The following is a 7,888-nucleotide window of genomic DNA, read 5'->3' as shown; positions in this document are numbered from 1 at the left end:
ATGTAGGAAGTACCGAGTTACTTAAATATTACGATATTTACGATTCTGAAAGAATCAGTACGATCACCTGTATAAGGTAGCCACTTTGTTTACTAACAGGAATCGAGAATACGAGTCCAGGAGCCTGCACGACGATATTATTCAAACGTCCCAAGAGAAACTAATTTTCCACTGGTCTTTATTAGCAAATTCTCCGATTCCTTTCACACGCGAGAGCAAGCAAAACTTTCTGGTCCATCGATATCCTCCGCAGCAGATCACATTTCACTTTCATCAAAGTCACTGTCACGCGTCAATGCCCGGCACAGTCGTTCAGCGAGCGTGTCGTCGATTTTTCGAGGCTGCTCGCTGAACCGATGAGCTTTCCTTCGATGCTAGGAGTGCACGCGCGAAATTCCCGTGTGCAGAGGAACCCCTTGGGTGCATCAGGAGGTCGATAAAAACGTTCGTGGACGAGAGCCGCGAGAGGCATTCACCGGGCGGGTTTCAAGAGCCGACTGCCAACTCGTGAATGCCTCGAGGTGCACGTGTGAGCATCGCCTCTCTCCGACGCTGCTCTTCTCCTCTACATCTCGGTTGGCGGTTGCCATCGACGTCCAAGAGAGGATTCTTAGACTGTGGGTCAAGCCGCGACCTGCGTGTCGCACTAATGCCCCCTCTGGGTCATACCAAATACGCGGGACCAGTCAAAAGGGGGACGTACGAGTCCTGCGTACGTGATGCCTGACCTCTTCGAGTGCTTTAGATCGCTGGTTAATAGGAGATGATTGATTAAGCCAGCGATATATGTATCGTTTACTTTGCGAAGATCCGCTCGGCTGATACGCCGAGATAAATGTTGGGATAAATTGCGGTTTAATTCTTCCGGTGTCTGGGATGGAGCCTGAGGGAAGTTTCTAATTTCCCTGGGACGGGAACATGGTTCGATCGGAGGTTATTTCCCGCGATTAAGATACTTGCTTTTATTGCGGAATTTGTCTTGGAATGTTTATTTAATTCTTGGCTACTGATACGGAGTCTGGTACACTCTACATTGTATATTCTTATTACTGCTGACATTTAAATAGAAATAAACAGATTTTAGGATAAATATTGGAAATATATGTGATACTTTGTTTCTGCATTATACTTGACATAGGAATATTGATTTTAGAGATATTTAATATCAATATGTTTTAATCAAAGTCTTCTTAATGTTGAATTAGGTAACCTTGCATGTACTGTGTACTATGGGTTTGAATGATTTCCAAATAATGTGAAGCTTATGCTCGAATTTTTGTTTTGAATTCTAATTTTCAGAAACTCTTAGGTAAATGCTCCTACCTCACCTCGATATAATAAGATTAATGTCAAAGTTTGATTTTGGGCCAAATTGACCCGAATAATACCCAAGGGTCAAGTATAAGATTATCCTGGATTTACACGCGTCCCTCCAGTGAGATGAGCGTATGTTCTCGTCTTGATTTACAGACTGCGGTTGAATCGCCTCAGTCATCGAGGTAAAAGGTGAAATTCCAGACAAGCCTTCTTCGTAAAACCTCATCCTTGCATTAATAAGACGGCTCGCAAAATAGATACTTCCTTCGCCTGTAATCTGCATCCTGCGCGAGTTCGCTCGCTATATTCGGATCGTTTTAATGTAACCAGAGATTATTCTGCAGCCTTGCCAGCCGCGCTCGCAACGCGTTAGCAAAATTTCCCTCAGCATTCGCGGCTTTTCGCCGCAGGTTGAGCCCGTTAGGTCGGTTCACTCATTTCGCAATGACTTCATAATGAAAGGTAATCAAGTGCCGGTGCGCTGTAGGATTCGCTGGAAGCGCGGTTTTCGTGTCTAAAAATGAAGGTTCGTACTGGAACACGCGCACGAGGAGACCCGTTTAATCAACAGAGCAGGGAAAACCGAAGAAAAACGCTCTTTTCTCTGTGCAATTTAGTGTTACACTTTAGCAGTAGCTTCAGGGAGAGTTGCCATCAAACCTTCGCCGGTAGCCTCTTCGTCCTCCAACAATGTACCGTTTAATCCGCATATATTTGAATATTGAATTATTTGTGTTATCGAGTGTCCTGTGGCATTCTTCAGAAACCTGTCTTTCAATCTTCAAGCTATTCAATCAAGTTCCATGGATCATATTTGGTTGCCAACTCTCTTCTGAGGAACTCCAGGAAATTAATGATCCGCAGTAATCGTGAATGGAGGATCTTCTTAGCTGAGGTATTGCAATTTACGGGCTAACTGAAAATTGCAAAATCAACATTGTCGGTCAAGTCAGTACAAGCCTGATTCGAGGGTAAGACGAACTATCGTCATTGAGTCACGTTTCGTGTTTGATCTAGGACAGAAGTGACTGCTAATAGCTCATGTAAATCTTCTGTCTAAACCATCTGGTTTCGACGTTTACCATTCTGTTTTACCGTTTGGAAGGGTTTAATCCTACCCTCGACAAATTAAAGGCCTCTCCGTGGTTGGTTGCATCTGTAGGTCAGATCCAGCTCGCGCAACTTCACGAATCTCCTCAGCTGAAACGGATTAGGCGTACGCGAGATAAATGATTGCACTCGTGCATCATTCTGCAAAAAGAAACCAAGGTCGCTTCCGGCTTCTTGTGCATCGCCGGGAACAAGGAAATGCTTCTCATGGTGTAACCTGGCCTGAGACTTTTTTAGTCTTAGAGAGCTTCCATAGTCTGGAAGGATTTCTTTGGTCTTAGAGAACTTCCACAGTTTGAAAGGATTTTTTGTGCCAGAGGACGTGTTTAATCTTAGAAGACTTTTGTAGTCTGAAAGAATCTCTTTTGTTTCAGAGGACTTTTTTCATCTTAGAGGATTTCCTTAGTTTGAAAGGATTATTTTTTGTCTCAGAAGACATTTTTGGTCTTAGAAAACTTTCATAGTCTGAAAGGATTTCTTTGGTCTTAGAGAACTTCCACAGTTTGAAAGGATTTTTTGTGCCAGAGGACGTGTTTAATCTTAGAAGACTTTTGTAGTCTGAAAGAATTTCTTTTGTCTCAGAGGACTTTTTTCATCTTAGAGGATTTCCCTAGTTTGAAAGGATTATTTTTTGTCTCAGAAGACATTTTTGGTCTTAGAAAACTTTCATAGCCTGAAAGGATTTCTTTGGTCTTAGAGAACTTCCACAGTTTGAAAGGATTTTTTGTGCCAGAGGACGTGTTTAATCTTAGAAGACTTTTGTAGTCTGAAAGAATTTCTTTTGTCTCAGAGGACTTTTTTCATCTTAGAGGATTTCCTTAGTTTGAAAGGATTATTTTTTGTCTCAGAAGACATTTTTGGTCTTAGAAAACTTTCATAGTATGAAAGGATTTCTTTGGTCTTAGACATATCCTGGTATCAACCTTGATTTTACTGAAATTTCTGATTAATACTATTAAAGTAGCATTTCTAAATTCGAAGGTTTGTGAAGTCATATTTAAGAGGACAGTAGCCTAATTGATTAAGAGAAATTAAATTTAGTTTGAGTTAGAAAGGATTTTACTAGGTTGATGGAATACTGTTGATTCCTGATTAAAATGATTTCCTGAATAAAAGATGTGTTGCTTACGTTGGTAACCTATTCGTGTTAAAATCTAAATAGAGAACTGATTCGTATTAGTTTATTTCATAGTTATTATAACGAAAAAAATTGAATTTCTTTTTAGATTCTTTTTACAGTTATTAAGTCTATTTTATTTTAAAATCTGATCAGTTAAATTGGATATTGATATGAGAAATAATTCGTATTTTAAGTATTAGAGCAGATATTCTATCATTAATTTTGATGATAAAAACGATTGGAAGACTTTCTAATATTTAATTAATTAATTTTTAATTAATTTTTCCTTCTAATAATAATTCACAATCAAAAAAAGTCGTAAGATAGGGAATGAAGATAATCTCTGTTAATTTCAGTCGCGTTTTGTAATTTCATTCAATTCTTGTAAGTGGTTAGAGGATAAAGAGATAGTGGCTACCAAACCAAACAAAAAGCACGCTTTAAGCCAATATTAACGATCGTACCTAGTGATGGACTCAAGTAGGTATAGCGCAAGTAGGTTCGAACACTGATCGTTGTCCATATCATGAGTATGTAGACTCGAACCAAAACTAACCAGATTCAAACTAACTATGACTACTTCATGAGTATCAGTCGAATATTCTCAAAACAATATTAACACCCTACCACAAATAGCCCATTCATTTAAAATCACCTTTCTCAGCTACTGTTGAGACCAACTATTCTAATCGACTACGTCTAAAATTGATTACGCGTATCCTACAAAAACTTCTATCGTATGAATAGTATCTGCACTCTTCGAACCTGGACTGTTGAATTCGATTTGAATTTACAAATACATACTGAACTTGATCCCATCGCTAATCGCACCTGATGCCCTAACGACCAAGTCTGACCGAGTAACTATTTCTGACCGACTAACATACCTCGTCGTAGTCCCTTCTAAAAATATAGGTCGTTGGTTGATTACCAATAATGATCCTCGCCGATCGGCGCGGAGGAGAAAGAAAATCAGTCTTCACGCCGCAATAACGCGATAAACGATAGCGCGATCCTTTCGCGCGAGGCACTGACCTTTTACAAGATGCAATATCGCGCATCGTTTTCTAGTAGAGTGCAAAACGTAGCTGCCGGTTAATCCGTGGGTTCGGATGGATCTGACTACGGCAATTCTAGTGGGTCAGATTCACGCTTGACCTGGGCTGAACGGATGCTTGTAACCATGTATCAACCGGCAAGAATACCGCTCCTTCTTCCGGATGCTTGCGCAATGTCGGGAACAAGGAAGTAACGAAAGAAATGATAATTATTAGAGTGTACAGGAACACGGATAGTCGTCAAGCGAGGAAACCGGTGGACCGGACTGTGATTCAACCACAGATTTTGCTTTCGAATCGTGTCTAATTCACTCAATCGTCTCTGGCTCTGGGATAACATCTGTGGTTGTGAGGCAAAACAGCGTGGTTCTTAGAGCGACCCATTTTTATTTTATTCTCAAAATTGAAATCAATTTTGTATGGGATTCAGGCATTATTAAAATTAAGTGTTTGAATTTTTTTGGAATTTTTAAATCGTCAGATTTCTGTCTTAAATTTTTGAATATTCAAGTCTGTGATTTGTAAACTTTCAGTTTCTTTTTTTTTAATATGAATCGATGAGTTGAAGAATGGTATGGGTTTAAAAACTATATTTTGGTGGTTCTATGCATCTAACATATCTGGATCCCAGTGACAGAGTGTATTAAGTCCACTGTGTTTCTGACTATAGCTGTATGATTCAGATACAGCTTTAGGATTATTTAGCTAATTCTGGACTTGTACTGTTCTTCAACTCGCCGATTCAAATACCTGTCGTTGTAAGGCAAAACGACTTAAGTTACATATTTTTGTTTTCGAGACATTGGCCTATAAAGTTTTCAAATTCTATACTGTCTTATGAACTTGTGTATTCTTGATCCCTCATTTTTAAGCGAAACATGCCTTTAGTGCTCTTGTTTCTTTCTACATGTGTAAATTCTATATTTTAGGTGTTAATTAAAGCCTTAACTCGAATTTCTTAAAAATATGATATAGGTCATTTTGCCTTACAACCACAGATATTTCTTTCCATTTTCAGAATTCCAGTTCTTAAAAATCTGCACCGAAATTCTGAGTCCCTCAATTTTGGTACACTAAGGACTGATCCAATCTCCTTCTCTTAAAACTAGAAACTCTATCCTACAGACTTCAATCAAAGCAACAATTTAAATTTTTGAAAAAAAACCTTATAACCGTTTGCCTCATAACCACAGATACAACGTCGGTTATTGATCGATCGATCGTTTCGATCGATTAAGCGTATTTGACGCCTTTCTCGGGCCGATCGATCCACCCTGAAAAGACTTAGAATCTCTCTCACAAGCGAGCACCGTGTAGAGGAATTCAATGATTACCAGCTCTCGTACCGGAAGCGTCGCAGAAGTCAGTCGCATAAAAAGATATTGTTCTAAAATTACGGAGTAGCTGGGCGGGCTTAGGGTTCGATAGGCGGTGCTCGATGTATCGTGTTCGTCCAATCTTATGTAAAACGAAGATACGATTCCGCGAGAAAGGCAGATGATCAAAAAAGACACGTGAAACACAGGTAATACCTATAATACTCGTGTGACCGTGGTTTCGCATCGCTGTAGCTATATGCATGCAGGTAACGTACGGGTAGATCGTGGTTGAGAATTACGTAAGGCTTCCTGGGAGAAAGATTGTCTACTAGAAAGCATGTCAATGTAGCAATCGGACTGTTTTTACTGCAGTTTTCTAATATCGCCTTGTTCATCGCGATTCTTTCTGGTCACGCTCGACTTGCCAACTGTATAAAGTAAAATCGAAGTTTTGCGTTGCGGGATCATTCTGCAGACCGAAAATTGGTTTTAAATCATGACCTGTGGTGCAGTGTTTCTAGTTCTCCTGATCGACCTGAATTTTTTGAAGTAAGAACAAGAATACCACTAAGTAAACGGTTAATGCGTCGTTGTCCTTCGCCGAAGGCAACTAATTGGAGTTAAAAAGTTGACGGGCAGGATCACCGTTAAGTGGAACGAGCTGTTGCTCTGTGTATTGGTTCGCCCAGTGACCCATAAATCTGGAATACGTTTATTTAAATTTTTAGAATCGACCTGTCAAACGGTAATACATGACGATCACCGTGTGAAAGGTCTTCGAAAAGGCAATGCCCTCAATCCTCGCGTTGGTACTTACGTACAGCAGGAAACCGTTCGTTTTGATAAAAGTGGACCGTTTCTCACCTTTTGCGTTAATGACCTCGGTGTGGATCATTCCATATGTCCTGTATTTTGTGAGACGTGTATATAGGATAATTGATAACTAAACTGCAGATGTTTATGCGCTGGAAAAGTCAAATGTACAAGATATATGCAAATGATGTGCTGGTATTGTGCAAGCGCATATTGCGTAGGTATAATATTACATATAGATTGACAAGTTACTAGCAATTTTATTGTACCTGTAGTAGTTACCATAATTCGGGTTACATTATAAAACAATCGTTTTTTTAAATTTTATATTGTAAATTGGTAACGTTCTTCATCGATAATAAGACTTCTACTTTCTAGTGTTTTAAGGTTTTTAAAAAGTTTATAAGAAAATGACAGTATGTGCGTACATGGTAAAAAATCCATTATACTTTTATGTGTTTTTTTTATCGTTGGTTTAATACTCATATGTATCTGGAAAGTCTGTAGACCGTCAGCTATTAGAACATCGATTAGACTCCGCGTACTTGACACAGATTAGATCACTTTCACAATCACTTACATTCATGCATACCTCCATATATTGCTCCAAAACAGATGATTTTATAACTAGTATTTAAAGAAGAATGTAAGAATTTTGCGTAGCTAACTCATTAAGGTTAAATTTTGAGATGATTGGTAAGAAAATAATTATAATCATTTTCCTTCATCCATCATTTTCTTTATGATACCACTTATATTTCTTTACAAGTCTACATACATTACTTTCACTACTGTAGCTAATTACTTTCATAAAATAGTTTGCAAAATCTTCGAAAATCTTCTCTCGTTTTCCTTAAAAATATCTTAATACTTTTAGCTTTTATATTTCACTCAAATTATGATCACCGAATTCAGCACACAAGATATGCAATTATCTTGTTACTCATTTCTTAAATTATTCATTATCCAAAAAAATATTCCATGTTCTTAAACGAATTTAAACGATCAAGAATATCTTTAAGGAACCCTCATCTTATAGGTCAATGAACTTAGATCTCGAAGTAGGCTACACACATAGTTAAAGAAATAATACAGTTCCACTAAAAAGAGCAATTATGGTCATTTAGCAGATTTTTCTCCACTTATAACTA

The sequence above is a fragment of the Calliopsis andreniformis genome, chromosome 5 (genome assembly GCF_051401765.1).
Source record: "Calliopsis andreniformis isolate RMS-2024a chromosome 5, iyCalAndr_principal, whole genome shotgun sequence".
NCBI lineage: Eukaryota > Metazoa > Arthropoda > Insecta > Hymenoptera > Andrenidae > Calliopsis > Calliopsis andreniformis.
Note: the sequence above shows the minus strand (reverse complement) of the source record.